Source organism: Oncorhynchus kisutch, unplaced genomic scaffold (assembly GCF_002021735.2).
Source record: "Oncorhynchus kisutch isolate 150728-3 unplaced genomic scaffold, Okis_V2 scaffold2460, whole genome shotgun sequence".
In the NCBI taxonomy this organism is placed as follows: domain Eukaryota; kingdom Metazoa; phylum Chordata; class Actinopteri; order Salmoniformes; family Salmonidae; genus Oncorhynchus; species Oncorhynchus kisutch.
This window is the reverse complement of record NW_022264405.1, coordinates 222-16,074: the sequence shown is the minus strand read 5'-3', so window position 1 is coordinate 16,074 and position 15,853 is coordinate 222. Positions and strand designations below refer to the sequence as shown.

At 43.1% G+C, this 15,853-nt stretch overlaps 9 non-coding genes across 9 annotated transcripts; all 9 read right to left on the bottom strand.

Annotated features, from left to right (window-relative positions):
• Nucleotides 1-6,539: 6,539 nt before the first annotated feature.
• On the bottom strand, nucleotides 6,540-6,621 carry trnas-gcu (transfer RNA serine (anticodon GCU)). Its single transcript has one exon. It is a non-coding gene; the product is annotated as a tRNA-Ser (tRNA).
• A 1,043-nt stretch (nucleotides 6,622-7,664) lies between these two features.
• On the bottom strand, nucleotides 7,665-7,746 carry trnas-gcu (transfer RNA serine (anticodon GCU)). Its single transcript has one exon. It is a non-coding gene; the product is annotated as a tRNA-Ser (tRNA).
• Nucleotides 7,747-8,588: 842 nt separating this feature from the next.
• Nucleotides 8,589-8,670, bottom strand: trnas-gcu (transfer RNA serine (anticodon GCU)). The gene has a single exon. It is a non-coding gene; the product is annotated as a tRNA-Ser (tRNA).
• Nucleotides 8,671-9,511: 841 nt separating this feature from the next.
• On the bottom strand, nucleotides 9,512-9,593 carry trnas-gcu (transfer RNA serine (anticodon GCU)). Its single transcript has one exon. It is a non-coding gene; the product is annotated as a tRNA-Ser (tRNA).
• Nucleotides 9,594-10,435: 842 nt separating this feature from the next.
• Nucleotides 10,436-10,517, bottom strand: trnas-gcu (transfer RNA serine (anticodon GCU)). The gene has a single exon. It is a non-coding gene; the product is annotated as a tRNA-Ser (tRNA).
• A 481-nt stretch (nucleotides 10,518-10,998) lies between these two features.
• trnas-gcu (transfer RNA serine (anticodon GCU)) lies at nucleotides 10,999-11,080 on the bottom strand. Its single transcript has one exon. It is a non-coding gene; the product is annotated as a tRNA-Ser (tRNA).
• A 1,406-nt stretch (nucleotides 11,081-12,486) lies between these two features.
• On the bottom strand, nucleotides 12,487-12,568 carry trnas-gcu (transfer RNA serine (anticodon GCU)). The gene has a single exon. It is a non-coding gene; the product is annotated as a tRNA-Ser (tRNA).
• A 1,406-nt stretch (nucleotides 12,569-13,974) lies between these two features.
• On the bottom strand, nucleotides 13,975-14,056 carry trnas-gcu (transfer RNA serine (anticodon GCU)). The gene has a single exon. It is a non-coding gene; the product is annotated as a tRNA-Ser (tRNA).
• Nucleotides 14,057-14,898: 842 nt separating this feature from the next.
• trnas-gcu (transfer RNA serine (anticodon GCU)) lies at nucleotides 14,899-14,980 on the bottom strand. The gene has a single exon. It is a non-coding gene; the product is annotated as a tRNA-Ser (tRNA).
• Between the last annotated feature and the right edge of the window lie 873 nt (nucleotides 14,981-15,853).

Genomic DNA, 15,853 nt, shown 5'->3' with positions numbered 1-15,853 from the left:
TTGTCAGGCCGAGTGGTCTCAAGTGCTTGATTAAGTGTGTTGAGGTGTCGGTTCAAATCCCACCATTGAGGTTGCCCTTGGTGAAGCTATTCTTCAATACCTGAATCTTATTAGTCGCTCGAGGCTTGAGCAGGGATTCTATTTTCATGTGGGGCCATGTAAGAGAGGAAATAACAAATGTTTTGTGAAGAGGTTGGTGTTATAATCCACACATGCAGTTCATCGCCTTCACCACTCAGATACCAAGTCCTGTGCTCTCGCTGTGGCAGTCAGCAATTTTACCAGTGTTTGTGAAAGTCAAAATCTTCCAGTGCCAAAATAAAGCACAGAATTTAAATTATTACACGATGAGGATGGGATTCGAACCCATGCATGCAGAGCATAATGGATTAGCAGTCCATCGCCTTAACCACTCGGCCACCTCATCCTGTTATTTTTGAAGTGGCAAATGATCTTAAAAAACTGTTGTTGCTGTATGTAAACCCCAGATTGAAATCAATGAAAGTGAGGTAGAGCAATGGCAGGGCCATGTGTCGATCCCATCGAGACATTTAACAAATGTTTTGTCAGGCCGAGTGGTCTCAAGTGCTTGATTAAGTGTGTTGAGGTGTCGGTTCAAATCCCACCATTGAGGTTGCCCTTGGTGAAGCTATTCTTCAATACCTGAATCTTATTAGTCGCTCGAGGCTTGAGCAGGGATTCTATTTTCATGTGGGGCCATGTAAGAGAGGAAATAACAAATGTTTTGTGAAGAGGTTGGTGTTATAATCCACACATGCAGTTCATCGCCTTCACCACTCAGATACCAAGTCCTGTGCTCTCGCTGTGGCAGTCAGCAATTTTACCAGTGTTTGTGAAAGTCAAAATCTTACCAGTGCCAAAATAAAGCACAGAATTTAAATTGTTACACGATGAGGATGGGATTCGAACCCATGCATGCAGAGCATAATGGATTAGCAGTCCATCGCCTTAACCACTCGGCCACCTCATCCTGTTATTTTTGAAGTGGCAAATGATCTTAAAAATCTGTTGTTGCTGTATGTAAACCCCAGATTGAAATCAATGAAAGTGAGGTAGAGCAATGGCAGGGCCATGTGTCGATCCCATCGAGACATTTAACAAATGTTTTGTCAGGCCGAGTGGTCTCAAGTGCTTGATTAAGTGTGTTGAGGTGTCGGTTCAAATCCCACCATTGAGGTTGCCCTTGGTGAAGCTATTCTTCAATACCTGAATCTTATTAGTCGCTCGAGGCTTGAGCAGGGATTCTATTTTCATGTGGGGCCATGTAAGAGAGGAAATAACAAATGTTTTGTGAAGAGGTTGGTGTTATAATCCACACATGCAGTTCATCGCCTTCACCACTCAGATACCAAGTCCTGTGCTCTCGCTGTGGCAGTCAGCAATTTTACCAGTGTTTGTGAAAGTCAAAATCTACCAGTGCCAAAATAAAGCACAGAATTTAAATTGTTACACGATGAGGATGGGATTCGAACCCATGCATGCAGAGCATAATGGATTAGCAGTCCATCGCCTTAACCACTCGGCCACCTCATCCTGTTATTTTTGAAGTGGCAAATGATCTTAAAAAACTGTTGTTGCTGTATGTAAACCCCAGATTGAAATCAATGAAAGTGAGGTAGAGCAATGGCAGGGCCATGTGTCGATCCCATCGAGACATTTAACAAATGTTTTGTCAGGCCGAGTGGTCTCAAGTGCTTGATTAAGTGTGTTGAGGTGTCGGTTCAAATCCCACCATTGAGGTTGCCCTTGGTGAAGCTATTCTTCAATACCTGAATCTTATTAGTCGCTCGAGGCTTGAGCAGGGATTCTATTTTCATGTGGGGCCATGTAAGAGAGGAAATAACAAATGTTTTGTGAAGAGGTTGGTGTTATAATCCACACATGCAGTTCATCGCCTTCACCACTCAGATACCAAGTCCTGTGCTCTCGCTGTGGCAGTCAGCAATTTTACCAGTGTTTGTGAAAGTCAAAATCTACCAGTGCCAAAATAAAGCACAGAATTTAAATTGTTACACGATGAGGATGGGATTCGAACCCATGCATGCAGAGCATAATGGATTAGCAGTCCATCGCCTTAACCACTCGGCCACCTCATCCTGATTTTTTTGAATTGGCAAATGATCTTAAAAATCTGTTGTTGCTGTATGTAAACCCCAGATTGAAATCAATGAAAGTGAGGTAGAGCAATGGCAGGGCCATGTGTCGATCCCATCGAGACATTTAACAAATGTTTTGTCAGGCCGAGTGGTCTCAAGTGCTTGATTAAGTGTGTTGAGGTGTCGGTTCAAATCCCACCATTGAGGTTGCCCTTGGTGAAGCTATTCTTCAATACCTGAATCTTATTAGTCGCTCGAGGCTTGAGCAGGGATTCTATTTTCATGTGGGGCCATGTAAGAGAGGAAATAACAAATGTTTTGTGAAGAGGTTGGTGTTATAATCCACACATGCAGTTCATCGCCTTCACCACTCAGATACCAAGTCCTGTGCTCTCGCTGTGGCAGTCAGCAATTTTACCAGTGTTTGTGAAAGTCAAAATCTTCCAGTGCCAAAATAAAGCACAGAATTTAAATTGTTACACGATGAGGATGGGATTCGAACCCATGCATGCAGAGCATAATGGATTAGCAGTCCATCGCCTTAACCACTCGGCCACCTCATCCTGTTATTTTTGAAGTGGCAAATGATCTTAAAAAACTGTTGTTGCTGTATGTAAACCCCAGATTGAAATCAATGAAAGTGAGGTAGAGCAATGGCAGGGCCATGTGTCGATCCCATCGAGACATTTAACAAATGTTTTGTCAGGCCGAGTGGTCTCAAGTGCTTGATTAAGTGTGTTGAGGTGTCGGTTCAAATCCCACCATTGAGGTTGCCCTTGGTGAAGCTATTCTTCAATACCTGAATCTTATTAGTCGCTCGAGGCTTGAGCAGGGATTCTATTTTCATGTGGGGCCATGTAAGAGAGGAAATAACAAATGTTTTGTGAAGAGGTTGGTGTTATAATCCACACATGCAGTTCATCGCCTTCACCACTCAGATACCAAGTCCTGTGCTCTCGCTGTGGCAGTCAGCAATTTTACCAGTGTTTGTGAAAGTCAAAATCTACCAGTGCCAAAATAAAGCACAGAATTTAAATTGTTACACGATGAGGATGGGATTCGAACCCATGCATGCAGAGCATAATGGATTAGCAGTCCATCGCCTTAACCACTCGGCCACCTCATCCTGTTATTTTTGAAGTGGCAAATGATCTTAAAAAACTGTTGTTGCTGTATGTAAACCCCAGATTGAAATCAATGAAAGTGAGGTAGAGCAATGGCAGGGCCATGTGTCGATCCCATCGAGACATTTAACAAATGTTTTGTCAGGCCGAGTGGTCTCAAGTGCTTGATTAAGTGTGTTGAGGTGTCGGTTCAAATCCCACCATTGAGGTTGCCCTTGGTGAAGCTATTCTTCAATACCTGAATCTTATTAGTCGCTCGAGGCTTGAGCAGGGATTCTATTTTCATGTGGGGCCATGTAAGAGAGGAAATAACAAATGTTTTGTGAAGAGGTTGGTGTTATAATCCACACATGCAGTTCATCGCCTTCACCACTCAGATACCAAGTCCTGTGCTCTCGCTGTGGCAGTCAGCAATTTTACCAGTGTTTGTGAAAGTCAAAATCTACCAGTGCCAAAATAAAGCACAGAATTTAAATTGTTACACGATGAGGATGGGATTCGAACCCATGCATGCAGAGCATAATGGATTAGCAGTCCATCGCCTTAACCACTCGGCCACCTCATCCTGTTATTTTTGAAGTGGCAAATGATCTTAAAAATCTGTTGTTGCTGTATGTAAACCCCAGATTGAAATCAATGAAAGTGAGGTAGAGCAATGGCAGGGCCATGTGTCGATCCCATCGAGACATTTAACAAATGTTTTGTCAGGCCGAGTGGTCTCAAGTGCTTGATTAAGTGTGTTGAGGTGTCGGTTCAAATCCCACCATTGAGGTTGCCCTTGGTGAAGCTATTCTTCAATACCTGAATCTTATTAGTCGCTCGAGGCTTGAGCAGGGATTCTATTTTCATGTGGGGCCATGTAAGAGAGGAAATAACAAATGTTTTGTGAAGAGGTTGGTGTTATAATCCACACATGCAGTTCATCGCCTTCACCACTCAGATACCAAGTCCTGTGCTCTCGCTGTGGCAGTCAGCAATTTTACCAGTGTTTGTGAAAGTCAAAATCTACCAGTGCCAAAATAAAGCACAGAATTTAAATTGTTACACGATGAGGATGGGATTCGAACCCATGCATGCAGAGCATAATGGATTAGCAGTCCATCGCCTTAACCACTCGGCCACCTCATCCTGTTATTTTTGAAGTGGCAAATGATCTTAAAAATCTGTTGTTGCTGTATGTAAACCCCAGATTGAAATCAATGAAAGTGAGGTAGAGCAATGGCAGGGCCATGTGTCGATCCCATCGAGACATTTAACAAATGTTTTGTCAGGCCGAGTGGTCTCAAGTGCTTGATTAAGTGTGTTGAGGTGTCGGTTCAAATCCCACCATTGAGGTTGCCCTTGGTGAAGCTATTCTTCAATACCTGAATCTTATTAGTCGCTCGAGGCTTGAGCAGGGATTCTATTTTCATGTGGGGCCATGTAAGAGAGGAAATAACAAATGTTTTGTGAAGAGGTTGGTGTTATAATCCACACATGCAGTTCATCGCCTTCACCACTCAGATACCAAGTCCTGTGCTCTCGCTGTGGCAGTCAGCAATTTTACCAGTGTTTGTGAAAGTCAAAATCTACCAGTGCCAAAATAAAGCACAGAATTTAAATTGTTACACGATGAGGATGGGATTCGAACCCATGCATGCAGAGCATAATGGATTAGCAGTCCATCGCCTTAACCACTCGGCCACCTCATCCTGTTATTTTTGAAGTGGCAAATGATCTTAAAAACTGTTGTTGCTGTATGTAAACCCCAGATTGAAATCAATGAAAGTGAGGTAGAGCAATGGCAGGGCCATGTGTCGATCCCATCGAGACATTTAACAAATGTTTTGTCAGGCCGAGTGGTCTCAAGTGCTTGATTAAGTGTGTTGAGGTGTCGGTTCAAATCCCACCATTGAGGTTGCCCTTGGTGAAGCTATTCTTCAATACCTGAATCTTATTAGTCGCTCGAGGCTTGAGCAGGGATTCTATTTTCATGTGGGGCCATGTAAGAGAGGAAATAACAAATGTTTTGTGAAGAGGTTGGTGTTATAATCCACACATGCAGTTCATCGCCTTCACCACTCAGATACCAAGTCCTGTGCTCTCGCTGTGGCAGTCAGCAATTTTACCAGTGTTTGTGAAAGTCAAAATCTACCAGTGCCAAAATAAAGCACAGAATTTAAATTGTTACACGATGAGGATGGGATTCGAACCCATGCATGCAGAGCATAATGGATTAGCAGTCCATCGCCTTAACCACTCGGCCACCTCATCCTGATTTTTTTGAAGTGGCAAATGATCTTAAAAATCTGTTGTTGCTGTATGTAAACCCCAGATTGAAATCAATGAAAGTGAGGTAGAGCAATGGCAGGGCCATGTGTCGATCCCATCGAGACATTTAACAAATGTTTTGTCAGGCCGAGTGGTCTCAAGTGCTTGATTAAGTGTGTTGAGGTGTCGGTTCAAATCCCACCATTGAGGTTGCCCTTGGTGAAGCTATTCTTCAATACCTGAATCTTATTAGTCGCTCGAGGCTTGAGCAGGGATTCTATTTTCATGTGGGGCCATGTAAGAGAGGAAATAACAAATGTTTTGTGAAGAGGTTGGTGTTATAATCCACACATGCAGTTCATCGCCTTCACCACTCAGATACCAAGTCCTGTGCTCTCGCTGTGGCAGTCAGCAATTTTACCAGTGTTTGTGAAAGTCAAAATCTTACCAGTGCCAAAATAAAGCACAGAATTTAAATTATTACACGATGAGGATGGGATTCGAACCCATGCATGCAGAGCATAATGGATTAGCAGTCCATCGCCTTAACCACTCGGCCACCTCATCCTGTTATTTTTGAAGTGGCAAATGATCTTAAAAAACTGTTGTTGCTGTATGTAAACCCCAGATTGAAATCAATGAAAGTGAGGTAGAGCAATGGCAGGGCCATGTGTCGATCCCATCGAGACATTTAACAAATGTTTTGTCAGGCCGAGTGGTCTCAAGTGCTTGATTAAGTGTGTTGAGGTGTCGGTTCAAATCCCACCATTGAGGTTGCCCTTGGTGAAGCTATTCTTCAATACCTGAATCTTATTAGTCGCTCGAGGCTTGAGCAGGGATTCTATTTTCATGTGGGGCCATGTAAGAGAGGAAATAACAAATGTTTTGTGAAGAGGTTGGTGTTATAATCCACACATGCAGTTCATCGCCTTCACCACTCAGATACCAAGTCCTGTGCTCTCGCTGTGGCAGTCAGCAATTTTACCAGTGTTTGTGAAAGTCAAAATCTACCAGTGCCAAAATAAAGCACAGAATTTAAATTGTTACACGATGAGGATGGGATTCGAACCCATGCATGCAGAGCATAATGGATTAGCAGTCCATCGCCTTAACCACTCGGCCACCTCACCCTGATTTTTTTGAATTGGCAAATGATCTTAAAAATCTGTTGTTGCTGTATGTAAACCCCAGATTGAAATCAATGAAAGTGAGGTAGAGCAATGGCAGGGCCATGTGTCGATCCCATCGAGACATTTAACAAATGTTTTGTCAGGCCGAGTGGTCTCAAGTGCTTGATTAAGTGTGTTGAGGTGTCGGTTCAAATCCCACCATTGAGGTTGCCCTTGGTGAAGCTATTCTTCAATACCTGAATCTTATTAGTCGCTCGAGGCTTGAGCAGGGATTCTATTTTCATGTGGGGCCATGTAAGAGAGGAAATAACAAATGTTTTGTGAAGAGGTTGGTGTTATAATCCACACATGCAGTTCATCGCCTTCACCACTCAGATACCAAGTCCTGTGCTCTCGCTGTGGCAGTCAGCAATTTTACCAGTGTTTGTGAAAGTCAAAATCTACCAGTGCCAAAATAAAGCACAGAATTTAAATTATTACACGATGAGGATGGGATTCGAACCCATGCATGCAGAGCATAATGGATTAGCAGTCCATCGCCTTAACCACTCGGCCACCTCATCCTGTTATTTTTGAATTGGCAAATGATCTTAAAAACTGTTGTTGCTGTATGTAAACCCCAGATTGAAATCAATGAAAGTGAGGTAGAGCAATGGCAGGGCCATGTGTCGATCCCATCGAGACATTTAACAAATGTTTTGTCAGGCCGAGTGGTCTCAAGTGCTTGATTAAGTGTGTTGAGGTGTCGGTTCAAATCCCACCATTGAGGTTGCCCTTGGTGAAGCTATTCTTCAATACCTGAATCTTATTAGTCGCTCGAGGCTTGAGCAGGGATTCTATTTTCATGTGGGGCCATGTAAGAGAGGAAATAACAAATGTTTTGTGAAGAGGTTGGTGTTATAATCCACACATGCAGTTCATCGCCTTCACCACTCAGATACCAAGTCCTGTGCTCTCGCTGTGGCAGTCAGCAATTTTACCAGTGTTTGTGAAAGTCAAAATCTACCAGTGCCAAAATAAAGCACAGAATTTTAATTGTTACACGATGAGGATGGGATTCGAACCCATGCATGCAGAGCATAATGGATTAGCAGTCCATCGCCTTAACCACTCGGCCACCTCACCCTGATTTTTTTTGAATTGGCAAATGATCTTAAAAATCTGTTGTTGCTGTATGTAAACCCCAGATTGAAATCAATGAAAGTGAGGTAGAGCAATGGCAGGGCCATGTGTCGATCCCATCGAGACTTGGTTGGTGTTATAATCCACACATGCAGTTCATCGCCTTCACCACTCAGATACCAAGTCCTGTGCTCTCGCTGTGGCAGTCAGCAATTTTACCAGTGTTTGTGAAAGTCAAAATCTTCCAGTGCCAAAATAAAGCACAGAATTTAAATTATTACACGATGAGGATGGGATTCGAACCCATGCATGCAGAGCATAATGGATTAGCAGTCCATCGCCTTAACCACTCGGCCACCTCATCCTGTTATTTTTGAAGTGGCAAATGATCTTAAAAAACTGTTGTTGCTGTATGTAAACCCCAGATTGAAATCAATGAAAGTGAGGTAGAGCAATGGCAGGGCCATGTGTCGATCCCATCGAGACATTTAACAAATGTTTTGTCAGGCCGAGTGGTCTCAAGTGCTTGATTAAGTGTGTTGAGGTGTCGGTTCAAATCCCACCATTGAGGTTGCCCTTGGTGAAGCTATTCTTCAATACCTGAATCTTATTAGTCGCTCGAGGCTTGAGCAGGGATTCTATTTTCATGTGGGGCCATGTAAGAGAGGAAATAACAAATGTTTTGTGAAGAGGTTGGTGTTATAATCCACACATGCAGTTCATCGCCTTCACCACTCAGATACCAAGTCCTGTGCTCTCGCTGTGGCAGTCAGCAATTTTACCAGTGTTTGTGAAAGTCAAAATCTACCAGTGCCAAAATAAAGCACAGAATTTTAATTGTTACACGATGAGGATGGGATTCGAACCCATGCATGCAGAGCATAATGGATTAGCAGTCCATCGCCTTAACCACTCGGCCACCTCACCCTGATTTTTTTTGAATTGGCAAATGATCTTAAAAATCTGTTGTTGCTGTATGTAAACCCCAGATTGAAATCAATGAAAGTGAGGTAGAGCAATGGCAGGGCCATGTGTCGATCACATCGAGACTTGGTTGTTGTTATAATCCACACATGCAGTTCATCGCCTTCACCACTCAGATACCAAGTCCTGTGCTCTCGCTGTGGCAGTCAGCAATTTTACCAGTGTTTGTGAAAGTCAAAATCTTCCAGTGCCAAAATAAAGCACAGAATTTAAATTATTACACGATGAGGATGGGATTCGAACCCATGCATGCAGAGCATAATGGATTAGCAGTCCATCGCCTTAACCACTCGGCCACCTCATCCTGTTATTTTTGAAGTGGCAAATGATCTTAAAAAACTGTTGTTGCTGTATGTAAACCCCAGATTGAAATCAATGAAAGTGAGGTAGAGCAATGGCAGGGCCATGTGTCGATCCCATCGAGACATTTAACAAATGTTTTGTCAGGCCGAGTGGTCTCAAGTGCTTGATTAAGTGTGTTGAGGTGTCGGTTCAAATCCCACCATTGAGGTTGCCCTTGGTGAAGCTATTCTTCAATACCTGAATCTTATTAGTCGCTCGAGGCTTGAGCAGGGATTCTATTTTCATGTGGGGCCATGTAAGAGAGGAAATAACAAATGTTTTGTGAAGAGGTTGGTGTTATAATCCACACATGCAGTTCATCGCCTTCACCACTCAGATACCAAGTCCTGTGCTCTCGCTGTGGCAGTCAGCAATTTTACCAGTGTTTGTGAAAGTCAAAATCTACCAGTGCCAAAATAAAGCACAGAATTTAATTGTTACACGATGAGGATGGGATTCGAACCCATGCATGCAGAGCATAATGGATTAGCAGTCCATCGCCTTAACCACTCGGCCACCTCACCCTGATTTTTTTTGAATTGGCAAATGATCTTAAAAATCTGTTGTTGCTGTATGTAAACCCCAGATTGAAATCAATGAAAGTGAGGTAGAGCAATGGCAGGGCCATGTGTCGATCACATCGAGACTTGGTTGTTGTTATAATCCACACATGCAGTTCATCGCCTTCACCACTCAGATACCAAGTCCTGTGCTCTCGCTGTGGCAGTCAGCAATTTTACCAGTGTTTGTGAAAGTCAAAATCTTCCAGTGCCAAAATAAAGCACAGAATTTAAATTATTACACGATGAGGATGGGATTCGAACCCATGCATGCAGAGCATAATGGATTAGCAGTCCATCGCCTTAACCACTCGGCCACCTCATCCTGTTATTTTTGAAGTGGCAAATGATCTTAAAAAACTGTTGTTGCTGTATGTAAACCCCAGATTGAAATCAATGAAAGTGAGGTAGAGCAATGGCAGGGCCATGTGTCGATCCCATCGAGACATTTAACAAATGTTTTGTCAGGCCGAGTGGTCTCAAGTGCTTGATTAAGTGTGTTGAGGTGTCGGTTCAAATCCCACCATTGAGGTTGCCCTTGGTGAAGCTATTCTTCAATACCTGAATCTTATTAGTCGCTCGAGGCTTGAGCAGGGATTCTATTTTCATGTGGGGCCATGTAAGAGAGGAAATAACAAATGTTTTGTGAAGAGGTTGGTGTTATAATCCACACATGCAGTTCATCGCCTTCACCACTCAGATACCAAGTCCTGTGCTCTCGCTGTGGCAGTCAGCAATTTTACCAGTGTTTGTGAAAGTCAAAATCTACCAGTGCCAAAATAAAGCACAGAATTTAAATTGTTACACGATGAGGATGGGATTCGAACCCATGCATGCAGAGCATAATGGATTAGCAGTCCATCGCCTTAACCACTCGGCCACCTCACCCTGATTTTTTTTAATTGGCAAATGATCTTAAAAATCTGTTGTTGCTGTATGTAAACCCCAGATTGAAATCAATGAAAGTGAGGTAGAGCAATGGCAGGGCCATGTGTCGATCCCATCGAGACATTTAACAAATGTTTTGTCAGGCCGAGTGGTCTCAAGTGCTTGATTAAGTGTGTTGAGGTGTCGGTTCAAATCCCACCATTGAGGTTGCCCTTGGTGAAGCTATTCTTCAATACCTGAATCTTATTAGTCGCTCGAGGCTTGAGCAGGGATTCTATTTTCATGTGGGGCCATGTAAGAGAGGAAATAACAAATGTTTTGTGAAGAGGTTGGTGTTATAATCCACACATGCAGTTCATCGCCTTCACCACTCAGATACCAAGTCCTGTGCTCTCGCTGTGGCAGTCAGCAATTTTACCAGTGTTTGTGAAAGTCAAAATCTACCAGTGCCAAAATAAAGCACAGAATTTTAATTGTTACACGATGAGGATGGGATTCGAACCCATGCATGCAGAGCATAATGGATTAGCAGTCCATCGCCTTAACCACTCGGCCACCTCACCCTGATTTTTTTTGAATTGGCAAATGATCTTAAAAATCTGTTGTTGCTGTATGTAAACCCCAGATTGAAATCAATGAAAGTGAGGTAGAGCAATGGCAGGGCCATGTGTCGATCACATCGAGACTTGGTTGTTGTTATAATCCACACATGCAGTTCATCGCCTTCACCACTCAGATACCAAGTCCTGTGCTCTCGCTGTGGCAGTCAGCAATTTTACCAGTGTTTGTGAAAGTCAAAATCTTCCAGTGCCAAAATAAAGCACAGAATTTAAATTATTACACGATGAGGATGGGATTCGAACCCATGCATGCAGAGCATAATGGATTAGCAGTCCATCGCCTTAACCACTCGGCCACCTCATCCTGTTATTTTTGAAGTGGCAAATGATCTTAAAAAACTGTTGTTGCTGTATGTAAACCCCAGATTGAAATCAATGAAAGTGAGGTAGAGCAATGGCAGGGCCATGTGTCGATCCCATCGAGACATTTAACAAATGTTTTGTCAGGCCGAGTGGTCTCAAGTGCTTGATTAAGTGTGTTGAGGTGTCGGTTCAAATCCCACCATTGAGGTTGCCCTTGGTGAAGCTATTCTTCAATACCTGAATCTTATTAGTCGCTCGAGGCTTGAGCAGGGATTCTATTTTCATGTGGGGCCATGTAAGAGAGGAAATAACAAATGTTTTGTGAAGAGGTTGGTGTTATAATCCACACATGCAGTTCATCGCCTTCACCACTCAGATACCAAGTCCTGTGCTCTCGCTGTGGCAGTCAGCAATTTTACCAGTGTTTGTGAAAGTCAAAATCTACCAGTGCCAAAATAAAGCACAGAATTTAAATTGTTACACGATGAGGATGGGATTCGAACCCATGCATGCAGAGCATAATGGATCAGCAGTCCATCACCTTAACCACTCGGCCACCTCACCCTGATTTTTTTTAAATTGGCAAATGATCTTAAAAATCTGTTGTTGCTGTATGTAAACCCCAGATTGAAATCAATGAAAGTGAGGTAGAGCAATGGCAGGGCCATGTGTCGATCCCATCGAGACATTTAACAAATGTTTTGTCAGGCCGAGTGGTCTCAAGTGCTTGATTAAGTGTGTTGAGGTGTCGGTTCAAATCCCACCATTGAGGTTGCCCTTGGTGAAGCTATTCTTCAATACCTGAATCTTATTAGTCGCTCGAGGCTTGAGCAGGGATTCTATTTTCATGTGGGGCCATGTAAGAGAGGAAATAACAAATGTTTTGTGAAGAGGTTGGTGTTATAATCCACACATGCAGTTCATCGCCTTCACCACTCAGATACCAAGTCCTGTGCTCTCGCTGTGGCAGTCAGCAATTTTACCAGTGTTTGTGAAAGTCAAAATCTACCAGTGCCAAAATAAAGCACAGAATTTTAATTGTTACACGATGAGGATGGGATTCGAACCCATGCATGCAGAGCATAATGGATTAGCAGTCCATCGCCTTAACCACTCGGCCACCTCACCCTGATTTTTTTTGAATTGGCAAATGATCTTAAAAATCTGTTGTTGCTGTATGTAAACCCCAGATTGAAATCAATGAAAGTGAGGTAGAGCAATGGCAGGGCCATGTGTCGATCACATCGAGACTTGGTTGTTGTTATAATCCACACATGCAGTTCATCGCCTTCACCACTCAGATACCAAGTCCTGTGCTCTCGCTGTGGCAGTCAGCAATTTTACCAGTGTTTGTGAAAGTCAAAATCTTCCAGTGCCAAAATAAAGCACAGAATTTAAATTATTACACGATGAGGATGGGATTCGAACCCATGCATGCAGAGCATAATGGATTAGCAGTCCATCGCCTTAACCACTCGGCCACCTCATCCTGTTATTTTTGAAGTGGCAAATGATCTTAAAAAACTGTTGTTGCTGTATGTAAACCCCAGATTGAAATCAATGAAAGTGAGGTAGAGCAATGGCAGGGCCATGTGTCGATCCCATCGAGACATTTAACAAATGTTTTGTCAGGCCGAGTGGTCTCAAGTGCTTGATTAAGTGTGTTGAGGTGTCGGTTCAAATCCCACCATTGAGGTTGCCCTTGGTGAAGCTATTCTTCAATACCTGAATCTTATTAGTCGCTCGAGGCTTGAGCAGGGATTCTATTTTCATGTGGGGCCATGTAAGAGAGGAAATAACAAATGTTTTGTGAAGAGGTTGGTGTTATAATCCACACATGCAGTTCATCGCCTTCACCACTCAGATACCAAGTCCTGTGCTCTCGCTGTGGCAGTCAGCAATTTTACCAGTGTTTGTGAAAGTCAAAATCTACCAGTGCCAAAATAAAGCACAGAATTTAAATTGTTACACGATGAGGATGGGATTCGAACCCATGCATGCAGAGCATAATGGATCAGCAGTCCATCACCTTAACCACTCGGCCACCTCACCCTGATTTTTTTTAAATTGGCAAATGATCTTAAAAATCTGTTGTTGCTGTATGTAAACCCCAGATTGAAATCAATGAAAGTGAGGTAGAGCAATGGCAGGGCCATGTGTCGATCCCATCGAGACATTTAACAAATGTTTTGTCAGGCCGAGTGGTCTCAAGTGCTTGATTAAGTGTGTTGAGGTGTCGGTTCAAATCCCACCATTGAGGTTGCCCTTGGTGAAGCTATTCTTCAATACCTGAATCTTATTAGTCGCTCGAGGCTTGAGCAGGGATTCTATTTTCATGTGGGGCCATGTAAGAGAGGAAATAACAAATGTTTTGTGAAGAGGTTGGTGTTATAATCCACACATGCAGTTCATCGCCTTCACCACTCAGATACCAAGTCCTGTGCTCTCGCTGTGGCAGTCAGCAATTTTACCAGTGTTTGTGAAAGTCAAAATCTACCAGTGCCAAAATAAAGCACAGAATTTTAATTGTTACACGATGAGGATGGGATTCGAACCCATGCATGCAGAGCATAATGGATTAGCAGTCCATCGCCTTAACCACTCGGCCACCTCACCCTGATTTTTTTTGAATTGGCAAATGATCTTAAAAATCTGTTGTTGCTGTATGTAAACCCCAGATTGAAATCAATGAAAGTGAGGTAGAGCAATGGCAGGGCCATGTGTCGATCACATCGAGACTTGGTTGTTGTTATAATCCACACATGCAGTTCATCGCCTTCACCACTCAGATACCAAGTCCTGTGCTCTCGCTGTGGCAGTCAGCAATTTTACCAGTGTTTGTGAAAGTCAAAATCTTCCAGTGCCAAAATAAAGCACAGAATTTAAATTATTACACGATGAGGATGGGATTCGAACCCATGCATGCAGAGCATAATGGATTAGCAGTCCATCGCCTTAACCACTCGGCCACCTCATCCTGTTATTTTTGAAGTGGCAAATGATCTTAAAAAACTGTTGTTGCTGTATGTAAACCCCAGATTGAAATCAATGAAAGTGAGGTAGAGCAATGGCAGGGCCATGTGTCGATCCCATCGAGACATTTAACAAATGTTTTGTCAGGCCGAGTGGTCTCAAGTGCTTGATTAAGTGTGTTGAGGTGTCGGTTCAAATCCCACCATTGAGGTTGCCCTTGGTGAAGCTATTCTTCAATACCTGAATCTTATTAGTCGCTCGAGGCTTGAGCAGGGATTCTATTTTCATGTGGGGCCATGTAAGAGAGGAAATAACAAATGTTTTGTGAAGAGGTTGGTGTTATAATCCACACATGCAGTTCATCGCCTTCACCACTCAGATACCAAGTCCTGTGCTCTCGCTGTGGCAGTCAGCAATTTTACCAGTGTTTGTGAAAGTCAAAATCTACCAGTGCCAAAATAAAGCACAGAATTTTAATTGTTACACGATGAGGATGGGATTCGAACCCATGCATGCAGAGCATAATGGATTAGCAGTCCATCGCCTTAACCACTCGGCCACCTCACCCTGATTTTTTTTTAATTGGCAAATGATCTTAAAAAATCTGTTGTTGCTGTATGTAAACCCCAGATTGAAATCAATGAAAGTGAGGTTAGAGCAATGGCAGGGCCATGTGTCGATCCCATCGAGACATTTAACAAATGTTTTGTCAGGCCGAGTGGTCTCAAGTGCTTGATTAAGTGTGTTGAGGTGTCGGTTCAAATCCCACCATTGAGGTTGCCCTTGGTGAAGCTATTCTTCAATACCTGAATCTTATTAGTCGCTCGAGGCTTGAGCAGGGATTCTATTTCATGTGGGGCCATGTAAGAGAGGAAATAACAAATGTTTTGTGAAGAGGTTGGGGTTATAATCCACACATGCAGTTCATCGCCTTCACCACTCAGATACCAAGTCCGGTGCTCTCGCTGTGGCAGGTCAGCAATTTTAACCAGTGTTTGTGAAAGTCAAAATCTACCAGTGCCAAAATAAAGCACAGAATTTAAATTGTTACACGATGAGGATGGGATTCGAACATGCATGCAGAGCATAATGGATTAGCAGTCCATCGCCTTAACCACTCGGCCACCTCACCCTGATTTTTTTGAATTGGCAAATGATCTTAAAAATCTGTTGTTGCTGTATGTAAACCCCAGATTGAAATCAATGAAAGTGAGGTAGAGCAATGGCAGGGCCATGTGTCGATCCCATCGAGACATTTAACAAATGTTTTGTCAGGCCGAGTGGTCTCAAGTGCTTGATTAAGTGTGTTGAGGTGTCGGTTCAAATCCCACCATGAGGTTGCCCTTGGTGAAGCTATTCTTCAATACCTGAATCTTATTAGTCGCTCGAGGCTTGAGCAGGGATTTATTTTTCATGGGGGCATGTAAGAGAGGAAATAAC